Below are 25,409 nucleotides of genomic sequence, written 5' to 3'. Positions count from 1 at the left end.
TACAGCAGTCCTCCGCATTCACAGTTTCTGAGGTTTCACTTACCCATGGTCAACCATAATTGAAAATATTAAATGAAAAGTTGCATAAATAAACAATTCATAACTTTTAAATTGTGTGCTGTTCTGTGTAATGCAATGAAATCTCACACTATCCCATTGTTAAGGCTTTTTCACTCCCGTAGTTCGGTGAGCGGGAGGAAGTAGCACCCAATGGCTTCTTCTCTACCGTTGTTTGGGGAGTTGGAGGTAGTGTTACAGCTCTTTTAACTCCCACCACCCGCTGCTCAGCAAGCAGGAGCGCTACACCTCTTTTGCTCCCGCAATTTCGGGGAGTTCCAGGTTCCTGTCCTGTAACCAGAAGGAATAAGGTATGTGGATACCAGAGAATGAGTAAGGCAGAGTAGAATTTTACTGAGCAACACAAAGAAAGTTCTCAGCACTGAGAGGGGATGTGAAAATGAATAGCCATCTATGAGGTTGAGTCTGGGGTTCTTACACACTTAGAATGGGGAAGTGCATGCTGATTGGTCCATGGGTGGTCTTGGAACAAGCACCATTTGATTGGTTGAAAAGCATCATTCAGAAGGAACCAATAAAGAGAGAGGGGGTAAGAAGGGGATACAAGTTCTTACTCTGGTCATGAATTTTATTCGGAACTGTCAGCTCAGGTTTGGTTGGTTGAAAAGCATCATTCAGAAGGAACCAATAAAGAGAGAGGGGGTAAGAAGGGGATATAAGTTCTTACTGTGGTCATGAATTTTATTCGGAACTGTCAGCTTGGGTTTTCAGGCTATAAGCTGTTCTTGGCTTGAAGGTCAGATTTCATCTGAGACCTGTCTCTGTCTGCCTAGGAATTTTCTGTCTGCCTAGGAATTTTTCTGTCTCCTGTCGCTATCACCACTCTGTCCTGCCTGGGACATGAGTCTTCCCTTTACCCAGCATATCCTCACTGTCTACACTACCCACCTATTAGTCACTTAGTAGCAGTTTAGGTTATCAGATCAACTGAAGTGGTATTGCAGAGCTTGTGTTCAAATAACCCTTATTTTACTTTATAGTAGCCTCAAAGCACAAGAGTAGTGATGCTGCATATTGTTATAATTATTCTATTTTATTATTTGTTATTGTTGCTAATCTCTTACTGTGTCTAATTTATAAAGTAAACTCTATCACAAGTATATAATGCATAGAAAAAAACATAATATATATAAGATTCAGTACTAGTTGTGGTTTCAAGCATCCAACAGGGGTCTAGGAACATATTCCCTGCAGATAAGGGTACTGTATTTTCATGTGGAATCCTGAAAAGTTAGAAGCCCAATGGCCTATAAATCACCAACAATAGTTAACATACAAAAGTTGAGGGTAAGCTGTGTTCAGACCTTGCAAAGTGCAGTTGTCAGACCTCTAAATAATTTGGGAAGAGTTTGAAAGGGGAAAAAGTAGGAACTATTTAAATAAATACTTAAATAAAAATAGAGAAGCTAAAGGAAGGAAAAAGTAGAGGAAACTAGAGTAAGAATAAGCTGCTGGGGTAATTCTAAAAAAATGAAAAAGGATCTTGGCAGATTCTCTCTCTCCAGAAAAAATAGCAATTCGAGATGAAAATTATTAAAAAATAATGTAACATCTGGAAATTGTCCTAGAAACACCAGAAAAAAAGGCATAAAAATTCATTCAAGAAAAACTATTTAATTTTTTTAAGAACAAGTAGAGTCTGTGGAATTCTAGCCAAGATTCTTTAATTACCAACCTCCATTTCCCAACTTCACATTACAAGAGCTCTACCCCAGGCACGTGCAGTCAAGAAGACAGGGATCTCTCTGTCTCAGGAAGAGCAGGCTGCTAGCATTTCTCCTCCTACCTCCACAAGCTCTATTCTAGGAATGTATGTGGTGAAGAAGACCTGGGACTTTCTTCCCCTATTTCACCCCCGCTCATAGTGTGGAAGTCCTATTTCAAGTAAAGAAGGCGGATGATACTGGGGCCCAGCACACTGGTAGCATGGAGGTTCTGTACCAAGCAGGGCAAGCTAAGACAATCAAGAGCTGCCCCTTACACACTCTAGTGCCAACTAGTAAGTAGACTAGGGATGTCACTCTGGGAGAAACAGATTTCTGCCCCCAACTGTGGTGCAGTCGCACAATGGTTCTGCCCAGGTAGAAAGGCAGGTAATAAGGATGAGGAGTTCTTCAGCTCTGCCTGAGGGGACTGGCTTTATTTGTAACAGTGGATGGAGATCTCTATGCATGGGAGTGTTGCCAGAAACAATAGCTATCTTTGTGGAAAGCAATTACAAGGAGGCAGTAACTCTGAAACAAGTAAAGTTGCAGAGAAACCAGAAGTTCAATAAAAAGAACCAAGAAAAGAGACAGCCAAGAAGGGTTGCTCTGTGATTATCATCAGCTCTAAGGGTGGAAAGGCTTTCTCCTTGCACTATGCTGCATCCACTCAGGAAGCAAGCAAAACAGAATGTGAGTCAGGCTTAAAAACATTTCCCGAACCACAGATAGACCCATCAGCATAGGATGGAAGTCTAAATGGCACCAGGAACTAACAAGGTTAAATTATACCAGGCTCTTCTGATCCTAGAAAACAGCAATAAATACCAAAAGGAGGGTAAAGAAATTCATCACACTTTATGTTCTGGAAATGGTTTGCTGCAAAGAAGTACCCTTTCTCATGTGACTTAGATAGGACTCACGGATGGCCCTCTTGTGTACCTACAACAAGACCAGATACAAACATTCTAAATTCTTATTCTTTGCCTCATATATATTTGCTGAACTGTTTGTCCCCATAATCAATCAGAACCAAATACTTGTAAGCAAACTTTAGATTTCTCTCCTTCCTACAGATCTCTGAATTTTACTCTCAGCCTCAGCCGGCATGCAACCTTTCCTAAATTTCTCCTCTTGAAAATAAACTGACATCAGGATAAAACATTCTCTGATCTGTTATCCCATCATGCCTCCCTTTCTTCTTACATCTGAACATCCTGTTCTTTCTAGCCTTGTTTACTCCTCTCTACAAAAGAATAACTCTTTTCACATAATCCTTAAGATGTTTGCTATGGTTGTTTTATTCTCTGTATTGCAATAGTCCCTTCTTCCCCTTTGCAATAATCCGTCAAAAAAGTCTCTCCTTACCTAAATTTGGATTTTTAAAAATTAAAAAAAAAATGACAGTGCTTAAACATAACTTCTGACCAGATACCAAGTGAGCAAAGATCTTCTCTGATCTAGGAAATATACCTGGGAAGTCAAGATTTAAAATAATATCACAGTCATCTGAGAGTCTGGAAGACTATGCTTCCCAGAAGAAATCAGGGAGAAAAACCTCCAAGCTGAAGACAGGACAAAATAAAATGAAATAAAATAAAATATCTGAACTGATATAATAGACTTTATGCTACACATGTATTTAAAAGAGTAACAGGTAAAATTCTAACCAACTGGGGGTCGTAAACACAATTTTAATCAATAAACAGGCTGTCAAACCAGAGGCTTCTCCCAGAGAGCCAGGATAAAAGATAAGCAAAAAGGAAAAAATTAACAATTCTAGCAGATACATCAGAAGCTGTACATGGCAGAGGAAAAAGGCTTTACAGAATTTATTAAAATAAGTCCCTAGATAAATGACTATGCAAAAAACAAAAACAACACTCCTAAGAAAGTCAGTATACAATGTTATACAAATATATTATCTAAAATGTATAGTTATCAACAAAACATTAGGAAATATGCAAGGAAATAGGAAAATATGACCCATCCCACTTGGGGGAAAAGCAGCAGGCATTAAAAATTGCCTTTACAGAAAATTAGGTGGTAGGCTTAGGAGACAAAAATTTCAAATTGTCTATCATAAATATGTCCAAAGAACTAAAGGAAACCATGTTTAAAGAATTTAAAAGATATTTAAAGACAACACGTTATCAAATACAGAATACTAATGAAGAGATATAAATTATTGAAAAGAAAAGAAAATTCTGGAGTTGAAAAGTACAAGTGAAATGAAAACTTCACTAGCGGGGCTGAAAAGCAGATGTGAACTGGTGGAAGGAAGCATAAATAAATTTGAAGAGAGATACATGGAGATGATGAAATCTGAAGGAAAGAGAAGAAAATAAAGAAAAATGAACACACTCTGAGAGAAATAAGGAACACTATTAAATACACCAATGTAGTAATGGGAATACAAAACAACAGGAAAAAATATTTGAAGAAATAATGGCTGAAAACTTTCCAAATTATTGGAAATATTATAGTACACATTAAAGAAACTCAATGAACTTCAAGTAGGATAAATTCAAAGAAATCTAGAGAGAGACACCTTATAATTGAAATGTTGAAAGACAAAGAGAAAGAGAAAATCTTGGAAGCCGCAAGAGAAAAATTACTTATGTACAAGGGAACTGTAGTAAGATTAACTTTGGACTTCTTATCAAAAACAATAGATACCAAAGGCAGTTGGATGACATATTCAAAGTGCAGGAAAAAAATGGCTGTCAAGAATCTTACATTCAGCAAAATATCTTTCAAAAATGAAGGTGAGAAAAAGATATTCCCAAATAATCAACAACTGAGAGAATTGGTTGCTAACAGACCTTCCTTACAGGAAATACTAAATGTAGTTCCTCAGGCTGAAAGCACTCAGCAACAGATAGTAATTCAGATCTAGATGTATTACGAAAAAGAGTATCAGTAAAGGTAATTATGTAAGTAATTATAAAGGACACTATAACTGCATATTTCTTCACCTTTGTCCCCTTGACTAATTTAAGAATTAATTGCAAAAATCAATGTGTATAAAATTGAAAAGGTTTTTAAAAATATAACTGGCAGAATAATACTCCTTCCAAAATGTCCACATCTTGATCCCTAGAACCTGAGAATACCTTACTTTACATGGATAAAGAGATTTTGCAAGTGTGATTAAAATAAAAAATCTTCAGACAAGATTATCCTGGATTACTCAGATCTAAGATGAGTCTTGAAATGTAGAGACCATTTCTTGAGTTGAAATCATTTAGACATCAGTGTGATGATGGAAGAAAAGTCATAGGGATGCAATGTAAAAAGAACTTGATCTGCCAAGACTGGCTTCAAAGATGGAGGAAGAGAACCATCAGCAGGTGTGGACATCCCCTAGAAGCTGGAAAATGGAAAGGAACTTCTTCTCCCCTAAAGCCTACAGAAAGGAACACAGCCCTTGATCTTTCCCAATGAGACTCCATCTCAGTTGTGTTACCTAAAGAACTGTAAGATAAAAATTGTTTTAAGCTACTAAATTTGTGATAAAGTTATGGCAACAATGTACAACTATTAAAAGCAAAGAGATCCAGTCAGAATATGCAAATATATAGAAGTAAAAGATTAATAGTTGCATAGGGCTTGAGTAAGTGTGGAATAATGAGTGCTAATGGAGTTTCTTTTAGGGGACACAAAAATATTTTAAAATCAGATTGGGGTAATTTTTACACAGCCCTGTGACAAACTCAAAATCACTGAATTGTACAATTTAAATGGGTGAATTGGATAGTATGTGAATAATACATCAACAAAGCTATTTCTGAAAGAATATGATACTGCTTTGAGAATTGGGCACGTTTCTTTTGACTAAAAGAGAGAGATCACCTGTTTCTAAATGAAATAAAAAAATGTTATTTATCGGAAAAAATGGGGCATTTTACTGAAATAAGTAATGGGATGTATAACTATGACTTAGTGAAGGAAAGAAGGACAAAACCTCTGGAATTTTGATGAGGAAGATTAGAGATATTTTCCAGGTGCTACTCCAGCCTTTTCAGGCTCTGTGCCCTTGCGTTTTCATAAGATAATATGCATTGGGCCAAGTGGTCAAGGAGATTTTCCTCTGGAAGTAGAATCATTTGACTTTGATTTTTTTTAAAACCACTTCCCCACTAAACTAGGAATACAGGGAGGCTTCTTCCCTTAAAGAGTATCTACAACAAACCTACACTAACATCATATTTAATGGTGAGAAACTCAAAGATTCCCTACTAAAATAAAGGCAAGAAAGTCCCCTGTCACCACTGCTCTTCAGCATCACTGACAATTCTAGCTAATAAAATAAGACAAAAAAAAGAAACAAAAGGTATACACATGGGTAAGTATAAAATGAAACCGTCTTTATTCACAGGTGACATGATTATCTATGTAGAAAAGCCAAAAGAATCGACAAAAAAAATCTCCAGGAACTAATTGCTTAATTATAGCAAGTTGTTTAGAATACAAGGTTAATATACAAAAGTCAAATGCTTTCTTATATACCAGCAATGAACAAGTAAAATTTGAAATTACAAACACAATATTATTTGCATTAGCACCCCAAAAATAAATACTTAGGTGTAAATCTAACAAAATATGTACAAGATCTGTGTAAGGAAAACTACAAAATTCTCATAAAAGAAACCAAAGAAGAATTCAATAAATGGAGAGATGTCCCATATTAATGAACAGGAAAGATCAATATTGTCAAGATGCTTGTTTTTCCCAACTTGATCTATAGATCTGATGTAGTTCCAGTCCAAACCTCAGCAAGTTAATTTGTGGATATTGACCAGTTAATTCTGAAGTTTACATAGAGAAGTAAAAGAGGCAGGATATCCAACACTGTATTGAAGAACAAAGTTGGAAGACTTACATTACCTTTCTTCAAAACTTACTATGAAGCAACAATAATAAAGACAATGTGGGCCGGGCGCAGTGGCTCACGCCTGTAATCCCAGCGCTTTGGGAGGCCGAGGTGAGCAGATCATGAGGTCAGGAGATCGAGACCATCTTGGCTAACATGGTGAAACCCCGTCTCTACTAAATATACAAAAACTTAGCCGGGCATGGTGGTGGGAGCCTGTAGTCCCAGCTACTTGGGAGGCTGAGGCAGGACAATGGTGTGAACCCGGGAGGTGGAGCTTGCAGTGAGCCAAGATCATGCCACTGCACTCCAGCCTGGGCGATGAGCGAGACTCCATCTCAAAAAATAAATAAATAAATAAATAAAATTAAAAAGACAATGTGGCATTAGTGAAAAAATAAACAGATCAATGGAACAGAATAAAGAGAGCCTGGTGACAGATCCACATAAAGAAAGTCAACCAATCTTAGGGACAGAGAAGGAAAGGCAATACAATAGAAAAAAAGATAGTTTTTCAACAAATAGTGCTGAAATAACTGGACATCATATTCAAAAAATAAATCTAGGCCCAGATTTTAAACACTTCCTTAAAATTAATTCAATATAGATCCCAGACCTAAATGTGAAACACAAAACCATAAAACTCCTAGAAAAATAGCACAGGAAAACTATAGATGACATTGTACTTAGCAATGACTTTTAGAAATAATAACATTGAAGGCACAATCCATGAAAGAAAGAATTAATAAACTCTATGAAAGACACTGTCAAGAGAATGAAAAGATAAATCACAGATTGGAAGAAAATATTTGCAAAAGACATCATATAAAGAATTGCTATTAAAATACAAAACAAATTCTTATAATTCAGCAATAAGATAACAAACAAGCAGTTTTAAAATTGAGCCAAAGACCTTAACAGATACTTCATCAAAGAAGATATATAGATAGCAAATAAATATGAAAAGATGTTGTACTTCATATGTCACGAGAGAAATACAAATACAAATTACAGCAACAATGAGATAACACTACACATCTATTAGAATGGCCAAAATTCAGCATACTGACAATATCAAATGCTGAGAAGGATGGGGAGCAATAGGAACTACCATTCATTGCTGGTGGGAATGCAAAATGGTAAAGCCACTTCAGAAAACAGTTTGGCAATTTCTCAAAAAATAAATAAATAAATAAAATAAACAAACACACTGTTATTATACAATTCAGAAATCACGTTCCTTGTTTTTTTCTCCCAAAATGAATATATATGTACACACAAAAGCCTGCATATGGATTTGTATAACAGCTTTATTCATAATTGCTAAGATTTGATAGGAACCAAGATGTTCTTCAGTAAGTGAATGGATAAACTAAGGTATATTCAGATAATGGACTATTATTCAGCACTAGAAAAAAAAATTAACTATCAAGCCATGAAAAGGTATGGAGGAAACCTAAATTCATGTTACTAATTGAAAGAAACTAGTCTGTAAAGGCTACTTACTATGTGGTTTCAAGTATATCACGTTTTGGAAAAGGCAAAAATGTCTAAAAATATATCAGTAGCTGTTAGGACTTAGAGGGGAAGACAGATGAATAGGCAGAACACAGAGGATTTTTAGGGCAATGGAAATACCCTGTATAATACTATACTGGTAGATACTTGTCTTATACTTTGGTCCAGATCCATAGAATGTACAATACCAAGAGTGACCCCCTAATGCAAACTATGGTCTTGGAATCTGGGTGGTAATTATGTGTCAATGTAGGTTCATAAATTGTAACAAATTTACCACTCTGGTGGAGATATTGATAATGAGGGAGGCTATGCCTCTGTGAAGGCAAAGAGTATATGAGAAATTCTGTACTGTGCACTATTCTGCTATAAACATAAAACTAATCTGAAAAATTAAGTCTGTTAAAGAATTTCACCATAAAACCACTTTTCTTAATGTTAAATTTTTCTAACAATCATTTACCAAATCTTATTTAGAAAATAGCTTTAGCTGGACACGGTGGCTGATGCCTGTAATCCCGGCACTTTGGGAGACTGAGGAGGGCAGATCACAAGGTCAAGAGATCAAGACCATCCTGGTCAACATGGTGAAACCCAGTCTCTACTAAAAATACAAAAATTAGCTGGGCTTGATGGCACGCACCTGTAGTCCCAGCTACCCAGGAAGCTGAGGCAGGAAAATCACTTGAACCCAGGAAGTGAAGGTTACAGTGAGAAGAGATGGCACCACTGCACTCTAGCCCAGTGACAGACCCAGAATCTATCTCAAAAAAAAAAAAAAAAAAAAAGAATTGCTTTAACTTGTTCACCAATAAGCATGTAATCAATTTGTTTGCCTGTGGCCAGCCAAATTTATTCTATAATAGTTTTTCTTTGCTCTGGATCTGTGGCTTTTGGGGAATAAAATCTTCTTTAGTTTTTGAAAGTTCAGGTATTTTACTTCTCTCAAGTGTAAAAGATTTTATTAACAACAGGACAGGTTTCTCTCAGCATGAGTGCCTATTATTTGTTTTCTTTTAACAGGAATTCCTGCAAAAAGTAATAAACTAAAACAAAACCTAAAGGGTATAAATGTAAAATTAAGTCCTTTTACTCTCTCCAGTTGAACTACCTAGAGAAAACCATTTTAAATCACAATTTCAGAAGATTTTAAAAATTCAACTCTACCTAAAGACATCATAAAATGGCTCATTATTCCATCATCCAGGTAACTACCATTATTATTTTAAATGAATTCAAAAATATATGTACCTGACCATAAAATTACACTAAAAGCAATTTTAGTATTATTTTATCTATTTCATGAATTTCCTCCCAGAGAGCTCCAGTTCTGTATTCCAATAGTACCAAAAATCTGCATCCCAAGGTTTTGTGTCACATTCCCTAAAACAATTTATATGAACATGACAAATATGTCATTTGTATATTCCATATTTTCTCAGTTGGTTATTTGCTTTTGAAACTAAATCCTTACATATCAGTATTTGCAGATTTACTGCGTTCATTTTTCTTATTCTTTTGTTATTAAATATTTTATTCATATTAAATAATAATTAAAAATGAATATTAATGTACTCCCTTCTCAGCTTTAAAATATTCATGAGTACTCAAACCTTGAAGTTCTCTATGCACTTATCCTGGACGGCATAGCCTACATTCAACCCAGAAGTAAATGTTATCTTGAATTTTTTATTTTATCATTCCTTTACACATAATTATGTTTTGCAAGATAATATTTATGATTAGTATTATTTTAATTGTATTGAAACTGAATAATATTAAATGGTTTTTCTTGCAACTTACTGTTTTCATTGTGTTTGTGAAATTCACCCTTGTGATTGTGTGAAATACTAACTTATTCATTCTCACAACTGTTTTGTATTCTATCTTACAAATATAACACAATTTATCCAGCTGACTTTGGACTTTTTGGTTGTGTCTAGTTTTATCCTGTCCTGGAAAATGTTGCTATTAATATTTTTATACATATATTTTCATTCACATGTTACAATGACTTTCTCTAGGACATATCAAAGGAGTAGAAGTATTATTTTAGAAGGAAATTGCTTAGCTATACAAGGTAATGCCACAGCAAGTACAGATAGGAGCATTAGCTTACATCCTGACCAATACTTGGAATTAGCCGACTTAAAATTTTGCTAAGCTGATAGGTTTAAAATGATAATCTTATTGATTTTAATTAGTAGTTTCCTGTTTACAAATTAGGTGGGGCATCTTATGTTTATTAGCCATTCATTTCCTCTTTCAAATGTGTTTCTTGCCAATTTTTCCAAGTGATTATTCGTCTTTTGTTAATAGTTTTCAGAAATATTTTTGTTTAAAATAGAAATGTCTTATTTTATGTGTTTAAGTGATCTACTTGAGGCTTAGCTTTTCACTTTACTATAACTGTTTATGATGAAGCTGTAACCTCAATTTTAAAGTAAAGATGTTTATAAAGCCTTTTATTTCTTGTTCATACTTTTCGTTCTTTAAAAAAAAAAAAATGTACTTTTGGCCGGGCACAGTGGCTCACGCATGTAATCACAGCACTTTGGGAGGCCGAGGCGGGTGGATCACAAGGTCAGGAGATCGAGACCATCCTGGCTAACAAGGTGAAATGCCATCTCTACTAAAAATACAAAAAATTAGCCAGGCGTGGTGGCGGGCGCCTGTAGTCCCAGCTACTCCGGAGGCTCAGGCTGGAGAATGGCACAAACCTGGGAGGCACAGCTTGCAGTGAGCTGAGCTCGCCACTGCACTCCAGTCTGGGCGACAGAGCGAGACTCCGTTTCAAAAAAAAAGAAAATGTACTTTTAATTGCAAGATTTACCTACATTTACTTCACAAATATTACAAGTTTTGCTCTTCACATTTAATTTTTAATCTATCTTAAATTTTGATATAGTATTAAATAATACCTTTATTGGACAATCTATGTTTCCTTTACATTTATTATTAAAATTTTTATTTAAATTGCCGTGAATTAATGGATTATTCCGGATTGAACTGTCATGAACTGGCTATCTTTCTTGAATTGTTTAGCTATTCTGTTGCATTTTTTATCAACTTCTATAAATTTTTCCATTAAGATCTTGTACTTCCTTTTGTATTTATTTCTTGGAAACCCTTTTTAGTGTCAGTTTTTAAATTTTGTTTCTAATTGCTATTTTCTATGTAGAGAAATACATTTTATTTTTGCATATTCTTATATTTAGAAACTTTGCCTGTCTCTTTAATTATAATAATCATTTCAAGAACTCATTGGGGCTCTCTGTGTATACAGAGAGTCTTATTAATACATTTGTAGTTTTGATGCTTTCATTCATAATTTATAATTTATATGATTTGTTATACAGTTCAGATTTCTGTTACAACACTGAACTGGGGTGATACAGTGGCCTTCCTTATCCAGTTTCTATTTAAAGTGTATTCTTTAACGTTTCTCTATTTTCCATTAGGTGAGCTAAAATGCTGTTTTATAAAAATGTCTGTATTATTTGATAATAATAGAAGGCCCGCATTTAATTTATTTTAGTTTAACAAATAGCTCCTGCTATGGACTAAATGGGTCTCCCCAAAATTCATATGTTGAAGTCTTAATTCCCAGTGTAATGGTGTATTAGTTCTCATACTGCTCTAAAGAACTGCCTGAGACTAGGTAATTTATACAGGAAAGAGGTTTAATTGACTCACAGTTCTGCATGTCTGGGGAGGCCTCCGGAAACTTACAATCATGGCAGAAGGTGAAGGGAAAGCAAGGCATATCTTACATTCCAGCCAGAGAGAGAGAGAGAGAGCAAAGAGGAAAGTGCCACTTTTAAACCATCAGTTCTCGTGAGAACTCACTCACTAGGAGGACAGCATGGGGGAAAACCACCCCCTCCACCTGGTCTTTGACATGTGGGGATTATGAGAATTATAATTAAAGATGAGATTTGGGTGGGGACACAAAGCCTAACCATATCAGATAGTATTTGGAAATGGGGCCTTTGGAAGATAATTAGATTTGAAGGAGGTTATGCAGGTGTAGACCCAGTAGTGGGATTGATATTCTTATAATAAGATGAAGACAGCCAAGCTCTCTCTCTGTCTCACTGCTATGTGAGGATACAGAGAGAAGGCACCTTTCTGAAAAACTGATGATTATTGAGCATCTAGAGCATCTGTGAACTTCCTATTTATGGACTTCATTTATGAAAGAGACATAAATATTATCATATTTAAGACAGTAATCTTGAGTTTGCCGTCATGTAGAGCTAAATGTAAATCTAAGTAAATATGCATGTTATTAGATTTTTTAAAAAGCTGACTTCTATTTTTAGCTTGCCAGAATTTTATCATTCTTGTTAAATTGTACAAAATATTTTTACAGATGTTTTTCTCTTTTATTTCTTTAATTTAGTGAGTCATTTTATAACTATACTATTTACTAATCTCAATCTGTTGCTTTTTATTTCTGCTTACTCTTCATAGCAAAATTTTCTCTTGTTTCTGTGATATTCTTTTGTGAATTAATTTTTTCTGGAACTTATCCATGGGAATTATTTTAGTCCTGCACTAAGTTGCAATATTCCAGAAATGATCTTCATTTGCCTCTCCCAAGAGCATAAGTGAACTAAAAAAATCACAGCTACTTTAGAATAAAGTCCTAAGTTTGGAGTTTTCAGCCATATATGTTATTGAAATTCAGTTTCATTGCCACATTAGAAACAGTTTACATTTCAATCTAAACAGATTGAAGGAGGAAATGTTTCCCCACTCTGCCTACAGCCAAAGGCCATAAACAGCACATTTTATTGGCAGGGTAGAATTTTTTTATTTGCTTATTTATATATGTATGTTTGTTTAGTTTACCCATTTTACTAAGTTGACTAATCTTCAGAGATTTTCAATCTTATGATTTTCTGTGTTTGAGCCCTAGGTTTTGTCTCCTGTTCCTTGCAGAGTAAAGACCCACTTGAAGTGAGCCTCTGAGCTGACCAGAAACCCAGAGGCTTCTGTGCTCACTGATTTTTCAGGATTTGTTGTGTTCTCTTTTTGGTCTTACAGAATTTTCCACATTTGTTTGCCTTCTCCTCTGATACACTTGTAAAACATGCTTTCAATATTTATTCAATACTTGTGCTTACCCACTATGTATTAATTTCCTTGTTGGTTTAAAGTCTGTTTTACCAGAGACTAGGATGGCAACCCCTACTTTTTTTTTTTGTTTTCCATTTGCTTGGTAGATCTTCCTCCATCCCTTTATTTTGAGCCTATGTGTGTCTCTGCACGTGGGATGGGTCTCCTGAATACAGCACACTGATGAGTCTTAATTCTTTATCCAATTTGCCAGTCTGTGTCTTTTAATTGGGACATTTAGTCCATTTACATTTAAGATTAACATTGTTATGTGTGAAATTTGATCCTGTCATTATGATGTTAGCTGGTTATTTTGCTCATTAATTCATTAATTGATGCAGTTTCTTTCTAGGATCGATTGTCCTTACAATTTGCTATGTTTTTGCAGTGGCTGGTACCAGTTGTTCCTTTCCATGTTTAGTGCTTCCTTCAGGAGCTCTTGTAAGGCAGGCCTGGTGGTGACAAAATCTCTTAGCATTTGCTTGTCTGTAAAGGACTTTATTTCTCCTTTACTTATGAAGCTTAGTTTGGCTGGATAAGAAATTCTGGGTTGAAAATTCTTTTCCCTAAGAATGTTGAATATCGACCCCCACTCTCTTCTGGCTTGTAGGGTTTCTGCCGAGAGATCCGCTGTTAGTCTGATGGGCTTCCGTTTGTGGATAAACTGACCTTTCTCTCTGTCTGCCCTTAACACTTTTTCCTTCATTTCAACTTTGGCAAATCTGACAATTATGTGTCTTGGAGTTGCTCTGCTCGAGGAGTATCTTTGTGGTATTCACAGTATTTCCCGAATTTGAATGTTGGCCTGCCTTGCTAGGTTGGGGACTTAGACTCCCACACAATAATAATGGGAGACGTTAACACCCCACTGTCAACATTAGACAGATCAACAAGAGAGAAAGTTAACAAGGATATCCAGGAATTGAACTCAGCTCTGCACCAAGCAGACCTGATAGACATCTACAGAACTCTCCACCACAAATCAACAGAATCTACATTCTTCTCAGCATCACATTGCACGTATTCCAAAATTGACCACATAGTTGCAAGTAAAGCACTCCTCACCAAATGTAAAAGAAGAGAAATTATAACAAACTGTCTCTCAGACCACAGTGCAATCAAACCAGAACTCAGGATTAAGAAACTCACTCAAAACCACACTACTGCATGGAAACTGAACAACCTGCTCTTGAATGACTACTGGGTACATAACAAAATGAAGGCAGAAATAAAGATGTTCTTTGAAACCAGTGAGAACAAAGACACAATGTACCAGAATCTCTGGGACACATTTAAAGCAGTGTGTAGAGGGAAATTTATAGCACTAAATGCCCACAAGAGAAAGCAGGAAGATCTAAAATTGACACCCTAACATTACAATTAAAAGAACTGGAGAAGCAAGAGCAAACACATTCAAAAGCTAGCAGAAGGCAATATATAACTAAGATCAGAGCAGAACTGAAGGAGATAGAGACAAAAAAAAACCCTCAAAAAAATCAATGAATCCAGGAGCTGGTTTTTTGAAAAGATCAACAAAATTGATAGACCACTAGCAAGACAAATAAAGAAGAAAAGAGAGAAGAATCAAATAGATGCAATAAAAAATGATAAATGGGATGTCACCACCAATCCCACAGAAATACAAACTACTATCAGAGAATACTATAAACGCCTCTATGCAAATAAACTAGAAAATCTAGAAGAAATGGATAAATTTCTCGATACTTACACCCTCCCAAGACTAAACCAAGAAGAAGTTGAATCCCTGAATAGACCAATAACAGGATCTGAAATTGAGGCAATAATTAATAGCCTAACAACCAAAAAAAAGTCCAGGACCAGACAGATTCACAGCCGAATTCTACCAAAGGTACAAAGAGGAGTTGGAACCATTCCTTCTGAAACTATTCCAATCAATAGAAAAAGAGGGAATCCTCCCTAACTCATTTTATGAGGCCAGCATCATCCTGATACCAAAGCCAAGCAGAGACATACAAAAAAAGAGAATTTTAGACCAATATTCCTGATTAACATTGATGCAAAACTCCTCAATAAAATACTGGCAAACTGAATCCAGCAGCACATCCAAAAGCTTATCCACCATGATCAAGTGGGCTTCATCGCTGGGATGCAAGGCTGGTTCAACATACTCAAATCAATAAATGTAATCCATCATATAAACAGAACCAAAGACAAAAACCACATGATTATCTCAATAGATGCAGAAAAGGCCTTTGACAAAATTCAACAGCGCTTAATGTTAAAAATTCTCAATAAACTAGGTATGGATGGGACATATCTCAAAATAATAAGAGCTGTTTATGACAAACCCACAGCCAATATCATACTGAATGGGCAAAAACTGGAAGCATTCCTTTTGAAAACTGGCACAAGACAAGAATGCCCTCTCTAACCACTCCTATTCAACATAGTGTTGGAAGTTCTGGCCAGGGCAAATCAGGCAGGAGAAAGAAATAAAGGTATTCAACTAGGAAAAGAGGAAGTCAAATTTTCCCTGTTTGCAGATGACATGATTGTATATTTAGAAAACCTCATCGTCTCAGCCCAAAATCTCCTTAAGCTGATAAGCAACTTCAGCAAAGTCTCAAGATACAAAATCAAGTGTAAAAATCACAAGCATTCCTATACACCAATAACAGATAAACAGAGAGCCAAATCATGAATGAACTCCCATTCACAATTGCTACAAAGAGAATAAAATACCTAGGAATCCAACTTACAAGGGATGTGAAGGACTTCTTCAAGGAGAACTACAAACCACTGCTCAACGAAATAAAAGAGGACACAAGCAAATGGAAGGGCATTCCATGCTCATGGATAGGAAGAATCAATATCATGAAAGTGACCATACTGCCAAAGGTAATTTATAGATTCAGTGCCATCCCCATCAAGCTACCAATGGCTTTCTTCATAGAATTGGAAAAAACTACTTTAAAGTTCATATGGAACCAAAAAAGAGCCTGCATTGCCAAGAGAATCCTGGCAGTAACCAAAACAGCATGGTACTGGTACCAAAACAGAGATATAGACTAATGGAACAGAACAGAGCCCTCAGAAATAATACCACACATCTACAACCATCTGATCTTTGACAAACCTGATGGAAACAAGAAATGAGGAAAGCATTCCCTATTTGATAAATGGTGCTGGGAAAACTGGCTAGCCATATGTAGAAAGCTGAAACTGGATCCCTTCCTTACACCTTATACAAAAATTAATTCAAGATGGATTAAAGACTTACATGTCAGACCTAAAACCATAAAAACCCTAGAAGAAAACCTAGGCATTACCATTCAGGACATAGGCATGGGAAAGGACTTTGTGACTAAGACACCAAAAGCAATGACAACAAAAGTCAAAATTGACAAATGGGATCTAATTAAAATAAAAGCTCCTGCACAGCAAAAGAAACTACCATCAGAGTGAACAGGCATCCCACAGAATGGGAGAAAATTTTTGCAATCTACCCATCTGACAAAGGGCTAATATCCAAAATCTACAAAGCACTTAAACAAATTTACAAGAAAAAAATCAAACAACCCCATCAAAAAGTGTGCAAAGTATATGAACAGACACTTTTCAAAAGAAGACATTTATGCAGCCAACAGACACATGAAAAAATGCTCATCAGCACTGGCCATTGGAGAAATGTAAATCAAAACCACAACGGGATACCGTCTCACACCAGTTAGAATGGCGATCATTAAAAAGTCAGGAAACAACAGGTGCTGGAAAGGATTTGGAGAAATAGGAACACTTTTACACTGTTGGTGGGACTGTAAAGTAGTTCAACCATTGTGGAAGACAGTGTGGCGATTCCTCAAGGATCTAGAACTAGAAATACCATTTGACCCAGCCATCCCATTACTGGGTATATACCCAAAGTATTATAAATCATTCTACTATAAAGACACATGCACACGTATGTTTATTGTGACACTACTCACAATAGCAAATACTTGGAACCAACCCAAATGTCCATCAATGATAGACTGGATTAAGAAAATGTAGCACATATACACCATGGAATACTATGCAGCCATAAAAATATGAGTTCATGTCCTTTGTAGGGACATGGATGAACCTGGAAACCATCATTCTGAGCAAAGTATCGCAAGGACAGAAAACCAAACACTGCATGTTCTGACTCAGAGGTGGGAATTGAACAATGAGAATACTTGGACACAGGGTGGGGAACATTACACACTGGGGCCTGCCGTGGGATGGGGGGAAGGGGGAGGGATAGCATTAGGAGATATACCTAATGTAAATGACGAGTTAACGGGTGCAGCACACCAACATGGCACATGTATACATATGTAACAAACCTGCACATTGTGCACATGTACCGTAGAACTTAAAGTATAATAATAAAAATAAATAAATACAATAAATAAATAAATAAAATGAAAAAATTGTCAGGCATGGTGGTGCATGCCTGTAATCCCAGCTACTAGAAGGCTGAACTGGAGAATGGCTTGAACCCGGGAGGTGGAGGTTGCAGTGAGCTGAGATCACACCACTGCACTCCAGCCTGGGAGACAGAGCAGGACTCCATCTCAAAAAAAAAAAAAAAGAAAGAAACGTGTCCTGCCAAAACTTGCATGTTGTGAGAGGCAGCACAGATTGCTATTCTGTACAGACAATGCCCACAGCCATCAGCAGCAGCACTACCCCAATTGCTGTAACGCTTATTTTACCCCAGCATTGGCCTCAAACAATAGGACCAGCTATTTCTCCTAACCAAGGCTTCTTAGCACAGACTTTTTCATGTCTATTGTTATGTAATAGTAATCATTTCACAGTTGGAAAATGAAGATTTTCTGTGAGTGTCCATGCTAGTTTTTCTATGGTGATACTAATACAGAAGTTGGTAGTGCAGCTCCCACTAAACCAAAAATATAAACCTATTCTGTTGTTGCTGCTTTTAAATTAATTTGGTTATATCGTCACGTGTTCATTCTGTATACTTTAATGTTGAAATTAGATGTTTTTCCTCATTCATCCAATGTAGCCACTTTCTAATTTTTATTCTAGTACAAGTTTTTGATTCATCCATCAATCATCAACTGAAGGAGGTAGAAAAAGAAGCAAGAGACATTTAACTTGTGATTTACTAATTTTATCTATAATTTGCTTCCAACATTTTTTCATGGTTAAAGTGATCAGAAGATGTGGATATTATTAGATTCCACATTTAAAAATAAATTGGTACACTGTATAAATGCTTTTTTACAGACTGCTACATAGTTGAACCAGGAGCATCTCTGTACTTCAGAAGAGTTCCTTATTTAACTTTATTAACTCAAGAGTTCCATGTTGGATACCAGCATTCACACATTTAAAAAATAGAAATTTATACATGTGATGCTATAACACCTCCCAGATTTCCACCTATAAGCATACAGAGGCAGTATCCTCAAAAACACCAAAATTATGTCTTTTGTGGAACACATTGTACTATATCACTAGTTAAGCATCACATTTATTTTGCAATAGATTTAAAGTACAAACCTAGTTCATTCCAGGCATTTCCCTCTATCATCACTAGGTAGACATACAAGATTTGTGTCTGATCTCCAGTTTTCTAAGAACGTGCACTAACTTCTTTTCTTTTCCTAAAATCATTCTGGGGAAAGACAAAATCTTTTATAAAAAAGAAATTATTTCCTTCTCAATCTAAACCTCAATAGAAACTTCACATGTATTGCCTTAGAAACGATGAGGAGATTCCTTTCTATCTGTTCCAATAGAAGAACCATATTTTCTGTCCTGCCTCCTCAGTGTTTGGGTTCCCATTTTATCACTTCCCACTTCTAGGAATCCACAAATCACAATGAGTCTGTTGGTTGCCTGGTTTACTCTTTAGCACCACATCAGTTAGTTATTAATTCAGTCTCAGTGATGTTCATCGAGCGTCAGTGGTGGTAGAGTGTGTTCAGTGTATATCTATGGATTACTCTGTATTGGGTACAGAAGTATCTCTCAAACAATTCAGTTTCGTTTTTTGTTAGAGTGCCATAGTTTCTCTCTCTACTCGGCATTTTATGCCCAAACCCTTGTGTATATATATATGTGTGTGTGTGTATATGTGTATGTGTATATGTGTATATATATATATATATATACACACACACATAGGTACATGACTACAAATATGTTTACATATAGCCAGAAATACATCCTAAATTACTTAATTACTTAATTCAATTACTTAAATTCCTTAATTCAACTCTGCTTAAATTACATGTATATAAACCTCCTCTATCACATCTCAGGCAAGAGATTATTCAATATCTTCTTAAATATCCCTAAGGTTGTAAAATTGATTATCATTTAAAATTCTGTCTGCTGTAATTGTATAGAGTTATTCCCACAAAAAATCTACTCTTTCTACATATAGTATTCACCCAATGGACTTTTGTTTTCCCTTCCAGAACCATACACAATATATTTAATCCAAAGACAATTAATGACATAAGGTTTTCATGGCAACTTTATTATGTGCATTTTTTATTTCCAAAGAAATTAAGGACAAATTGAAAGACAAATATTTGAACAAAAATTGCCCAGTCACTAAGCCAAGGTTCCCAGATTTATAATTGTCACATCAATCATGATATGGGAATAAATTTGTGAAAAACGTATGATAGTAACAATGGATTTATTTCTAGTACCAAAAATTGACAGCAGGAATCCATTACATAAAAAGTAGGAAAAGCACTCCAGCAGCTTCCTGAAAAATGCCTAAAAAATCAAGTAAGGCAAATCCTTAAAAAGAAGAAAAATGTGAAAATAAAAGACACTAATGGTAAGAAGTAACATATAAAGACAGGTGTGACTTTCCAGTTTTGCTTTGAAAAAGCATTTAAAAGTTACATAACTCTTTAGATAACAAGAATTCTAAAGAAGACCTGAATTGGAAGCTGTGACAGATGTTACTACAAAATCAATTCAAAAATTATTCTTTTTCCAAAAATAGTAAGTAGTAGGAAAGAGATTATCATGTTTTCTTATACCACCTGGGGATACATATCTCAGTGACATTCAAAAACAGGGAGGAAGAGTAGGCATAATAATTAAAACATGAACATTACATCCATGATAGCAATAGGAAATAGGGAGAGAAATTGTAAATAAGAGTCTGTGACTTTTCCTATTGTTTTTTTTAACTCTTAACTCTTGATTATTGAAAACACTTAATTATGCCTCCAAATTTGAATTTTAGTATACTAAAAATAATCAACAAACAAAAGATAATCAGTGGTGGTTTTCTGTAAAGAATAAAATTTAGAGGCTCAGAATTAATATATATTTGGCTGGGCAACAGTATAGTTGATTTAAAAAAACACACATTTATATAATTATTCTTCTAACAACTCAGTGCTTGGTTAGGTGGTCAGATTATATTGCTTTCTTTTTCTTCATTTCTGAGCTGTCCCCTAAACCACCATCCTGGACCAGGAAAGCTGGTTTTGTCCCAAATAACAATCTAAATGTAGGCTGTCTACCAAGAGTCCCAGACATATATACAACAAGTCCAAGAACAATACTGTTTCTAACTATTCAGATCATTTAATTTGAATAAGATTGTTTGGGCATCTATGTGTTAGGCAATTAATTTTTCTAGGGATAAGAAAATCAATAAATATACATATATGACCATAAACACATGTGCACGTGCACACATATACACACCCCAGCTCTATCACTTATTGCTAGAAATCCCTAAAACTAATTTTCTTTTCGTTAAAGTGGATAGTCAAAATTCCTAATGAGTTGTTGAAAAAGCGTATGAAACAATACATGAACACATTGCCTAGCCCATAAGATATACAGTCAGCCCTTCATATCTATGAATTCTGTATCTGCAGATTCTACCCACTGCTGATAAAAAAAATTGAAAGTATTTGAAAAAGAAAAAAATACAATACAGCAATAAAAATAATACAAATAGAAAAACAATATACTATAAAAACTATTTATATAATATTTACATTGTATTAGATATTTTAAGTAATCTAGAAATTATTTAAATTATGCAGAATGATGTGCATTGGTTATAAATAAATACTATGTAACATCATTTTGTATAAGAGAATTGAGCATCTGCAAGTTTTGATATCCATAGGTGTCTTGGAACAAATCCCCCATGGATACTGAGGGATGACTGTATTCAATAAACATGTTAATATGTATAGACTATTATTAAGTAGAGTTGTTTAAATAAATAAAAATTTTCTAGAACTTTATTTTAGAGCTCATGTATTTCAACAGCTTCTTCAGAGTGTTCAGATAAACTGGGTACCTGAGGCAATGAATCATTGACAATACAAAAAAATATAACTCAGAATTATTTATTCCAAGATCTTTTTATTTAAGTTTTCATTTAGTTCCTTGTAACCTTTTAGCCTGAACTTTACCTCCTACCTCTTCTTCATATATATATGCACCCTGGAGAAAGAAGAGGTAGGAGGTAAGGTTTAGGCTAAAAAGTTACATATATATATAAATAGATTATCTACAACTTCAGCTACAATGATAACTTGGGCAAGCTTTATAAGAATTCCTAGCAGAAGCTGAACAGAATTCAGGTCCTGACTCCTAATTAACTGTTTTTTTGGAGATAGTATAGATGCTAAAAAATGAACAAACTAACAAATGAACTAATATATGTATATTCCTGTGTTAATCCTTTTTGCATTGCTATAAAGGAATACACAAGGCTGGGCAATTTATAAAGAAAATAGGTTTATTTGGCTCACAGTTCTGAAGGCTGTACAAGCATGGCTTCAGCATCTGCTTGGCTTCTGGTAAGGGAATTCCATATGAATATAGAATAGCTCATCCTGCCCAACTGAAACTACCATAACAGTGAGAACTATGTTGTAATGTGAATAGAATTTATTTGATGATTTCTAAAAACAAATTGACTTTTGTTTTCCAGTTATTATCAGAAAAAGAAGGACATGAAATATCACTGACTGCTAGTAACTTTTACTTAATACATGAGTTTCATGAAGGAAATGTATCTTTTCCAGGCTGAAAATTTCACTATCACTACCAATATGGGTAAAATTATCACACCTTCCCTTAGGTGTGAATATGCCTAGATAATATTCTAGAGTTACCATATATTATTGTAAGATATACACTGTAAAGGAAAAAGCATCATGCCAAAAAGATCATGGCATTCAGGCAGCCCAGAAGTCAGGACTGGTGGAGCCACCCTGAAATCCTCAGTCGCCTTTAACACACACACAAGATGGTTTCATCTCAGAAACAAATTCCACACTTCCCTTTCCTCTCCATTTCATGGCCAGTGCTGTTCCTCAAATGTTTATCATGCCCTGGATCGAGTATTAACTGTGTCACTCTTTTTCAGTCTTCCTTTACTGTAGGTAATCCTTTATCACATCACGTTATCATTGTTATTCATGTTGTCACTGTCATCTTTGGTGAAACTCCAAATGAAACCACTCTGCTCCCACATGGCCCACTCCTTTACTTTCCAGCCACTCAGTCTTTCTTATTGCTTCTCAAACAAATCATATATTCTTTTTTTTTTATTTTTTTAAAAGACAGGGTCTCAATCTGTTGCCCAGGCTGGAGTGCACTGACATGATCTTAGTTCATTGCAACTCTGCTTCCTGGGCTCAAGGGAACCTCCCACCTCAGCTTCCCAAGTAGCTGGGACCACAGGCATGTGCCACCAAGTCCAGCTATTTTTTGTATTTTTTGTACAGATGAGGTTTCACCATGTTGCCCGGGATGGTCTCAAACTCCTGAGCTCAAGCATCCACCCACTTCAGCCTCCCAAAGTGCTGGGATTACAGGTGTGAGCTACCATACCCGGCAAATCATATATTCTTTAACTTTATTTGTGTTTTGTTTCCTCCGAATGAAATAATTTCACTTCTGTTCATGATGAACATTTTTCTGTGGTCTTCTTAATAAGAAAAAAAAAACCATCCTACTTCCCTGCTCCTTTAATAGCAGTTGAATTGTATCTGTCTTCTTCACCAGACGAAAGATTCTCAAAGAACTCTTGTTCAACTTTACATCCTCCTCTATATCCAACACCATGATATAGTATCCTAACATAATATGCATTCAAGGAATACTTGTTGAATAAATCATTAGATTGAATAATGTCCTATAATTTTTGTACTAGAAAATAATGTCGTTTGTATGTGAACTAAATACTTGAGTATTAGGTATGTTTTTTTCTAGACGAGTTCAAGTATTTTCTCTCCTCTTCAGAATGTGATCTGAGAAACTGTGTGAACAGTGACTTTAAAATAGCGAAAAGTAGGAAAAGAGGAAGACAATCACTCATACTTGAGTTAGACATAAACACAGATTCTTAGATCTAAAGACTATTTGAAATAAAACCAATGTGTAATTTTTAAATTAATTCCATACTTTTTTGAGTATCCAGAGTAGAAATTAGCTTCTTAAAAAGAAAAAGAAATTCATTATCTATCACAAACCAAACAACTAGCTAGAAATATATAACTTCAGGAAAGTATGACTTTCACTCCTGAGTGCTACTTGATAAATTCTGTCTAAGATCTTATGCATCATTTATCTTTATTTTGGTCTCCACTGATTCATTCATTCACCCAATAAACATACTGTGTTTCTATCTGTTTATAAAAGCTTAGGCTGAAACCTGAGGTTTGCATCCCTCTTCCCACACTCTCACTGGGAATCAAGGAGCCATAATTCCAATATATGAGAATTATGAAATCAAGGAGCCATAATTCTAAAATGTGAAGTGTTTATCAGAGAGAGTAGGTCAGGTGTGGGAGGAAGAGAGGGTACTAGTCACTTCACTGAGATTTTAGAATAAGGATGTGAGTAATGAGATACAAAGCCCAGGAGTTGAGAGAATGCTAAAAATAATCCACTTCATAATACTTGCAGGCTTATTCTCAATCTATAAAATATGAATTAATTAACTCTGAATTGAAGCCTCCACTAACACCACCTTAGAGGAAAAAACAGCCAGAGTCATAAAAGTGGCACCAAGGAAAGTGGGGCATTTTCTATACTATAGGCAAGAACTGAATTTTTAGCCACCAGAACTGTTCAAAGAATAGAGGACATCCCTGAAGAAAAATATCACATGAAGAGGACTCCACAAAGAATTTAGAAAACCCAACCCAAAATTTCTGCATTCCAATTTATTCATTCATTTATTCAACATTTTTTCATAATTACTGTATTCACCACAAGGGACATAGAAATACACAATAGACATAACCTTTGCCCTCATAAAGCTTATAGTACAGTAATAGAAATATTAATTGTTCAGTTAACCAAAAACAGACATAATTCTATTTTTGTTCATTGAACACATAATCATATTTAGTGGAATGCAATCAATCATCTGGTGGGCCAAAACATAGAAAGTAAACTGACTTAAATAAGAACTTTTTATTTATTTAATGAAGTTAATGCCTACTATATGTCAGACGTAACAACGGATTCAGTGGGGAGAGTAAAAAGCATGTACAAGACAGAGTCCCCTATCCTTCACATAGTATATGGCTTAATAGGAAAAACTGGCATAGATATCAACACACACACCTATAGTATGATGTGATAGCAAGGACATATAATAGAGCCCTTTGCACATTATCTCCACTGTATGTACGCATAGAAAAAGCAATCAGAATACAGAGGAAAATTTTTTTTTAAAATTTCAATAGTTTTGGGAAAACAGATGGTTTTTTGTTACATGGATAAGTTCTATAGTGGTAATTTCTGAGATTTTGGTGCCCTCATCACCCAAGAAGTGTACACTGCCCAATGTGTAAACTTTTATCTCTCATCCTCCCCCACTACTTCCCCCCAAATCCCCAAAGTCCATTATATCATTCTTATGTCTTTGCATCCTCATAGTTTAGCTCCCACTTATAAGTGAGAACAAGCAATATTTGGTTTGTCAGTCCTGAGTTACTTCACCTAGAATAATGGTCTCCGATCCCATCCAAGTTGCTGCAAATGCCATTATTTCGTTCCTTTTTATGACTGAATAGTATTCCATGGTGTATATATATCACATTTGTTATATGCACTCA

The 25,409-nt window shown here is 35.3% G+C and overlaps 1 long non-coding RNA gene across 1 annotated transcript in view; it reads left to right on the top strand.

Moving 5' to 3' along the window:
* Nucleotides 1–623: 623 nt before the first annotated feature.
* The window catches only part of LOC129135736 (uncharacterized), a 51,898-nt gene continuing 27,112 nt past the window's right edge, over nt 624–25,409 (top strand). Inside the window, exons 1-2 of the long non-coding RNA XR_008536780.2 lie at nt 624–720; nt 9,199–9,382. This is a non-coding gene — a long non-coding RNA (uncharacterized LOC129135736). The remainder of the gene's footprint in view (nt 721–9,198; nt 9,383–25,409) is intronic.

This window comes from Pan troglodytes, chromosome 7 (assembly GCF_028858775.2).
Source record: "Pan troglodytes isolate AG18354 chromosome 7, NHGRI_mPanTro3-v2.0_pri, whole genome shotgun sequence".
Classification (NCBI taxonomy): Eukaryota; Metazoa; Chordata; class Mammalia; order Primates; family Hominidae; genus Pan; species Pan troglodytes.
Note: the sequence above shows the minus strand (reverse complement) of the source record. Positions and strands in the feature narration are given on the sequence as shown.